Genomic DNA, 600 nt, shown 5'->3' with positions numbered 1-600 from the left:
GCTTAGTGAACAAGTTTGTGTGTAACTTTAGAGAGTTGTATCTGTGATATTTGTAAACCTTAAAAAGAAAATTTCTCCGGATACATTTTTAACTACAACCTCACAAATCTGATTACAAATTCAAACTTTCTCCTTCACCTACAAATGTTAAATAACTACACACGAGTCGCCTGATACACACAGACACAACTGCATTTACCCACAGATCCGGTTACGGGTGCACGAGTATTTTTGAGACTCATGTCACACTCCAACAGCTTCAGATTTGTGCATAAGAGGTGCATTTAAATACTGTTGGAAAGCTGGGTCATGATTTTTGCTCAGTGTCTAGTGTTTTCATCCTCTGAACGTTTGTCACTGTGCTTGTACCAAAGTGATAAGATGTCATTTTGTTGGCAAACGGAATATTTCAGTACTTCTTTATAATACTTCAAAATTGTTTATAGACATATTGTGCAATTTTGAGCGGTACAGATGGGATTACGTGGTTAATAAATTGGTCCTTGTTAGTATAGTGGTAAGTATCCCCACCTGTCACGCGGGAGACCGGGCTTCGATTACCCGACGGGGAGCTTGTTCAGGTGTCTTGTTTTGCGACAG

At 39.3% G+C, this 600-nt stretch overlaps 1 non-coding gene across 1 annotated transcript; it reads left to right on the top strand.

Moving 5' to 3' along the window:
* The first annotated feature begins 500 nt into the window (after positions 1-500).
* On the top strand, positions 501-572 carry trnad-guc (transfer RNA aspartic acid (anticodon GUC)). The gene has a single exon. It is a non-coding gene; the product is annotated as a tRNA-Asp (tRNA).
* Positions 573-600: the final 28 nt, after the last annotated feature.

Source organism: Poecilia formosa, unplaced genomic scaffold (genome assembly GCF_000485575.1).
Source record: "Poecilia formosa unplaced genomic scaffold, Poecilia_formosa-5.1.2 Scaffold1671, whole genome shotgun sequence".
Taxonomy (NCBI): Eukaryota; Metazoa; Chordata; class Actinopteri; order Cyprinodontiformes; family Poeciliidae; genus Poecilia; species Poecilia formosa.
The sequence above is the reverse complement of the archived record's forward strand: the minus strand, read 5'-3'. Positions and strand labels throughout refer to the sequence as shown.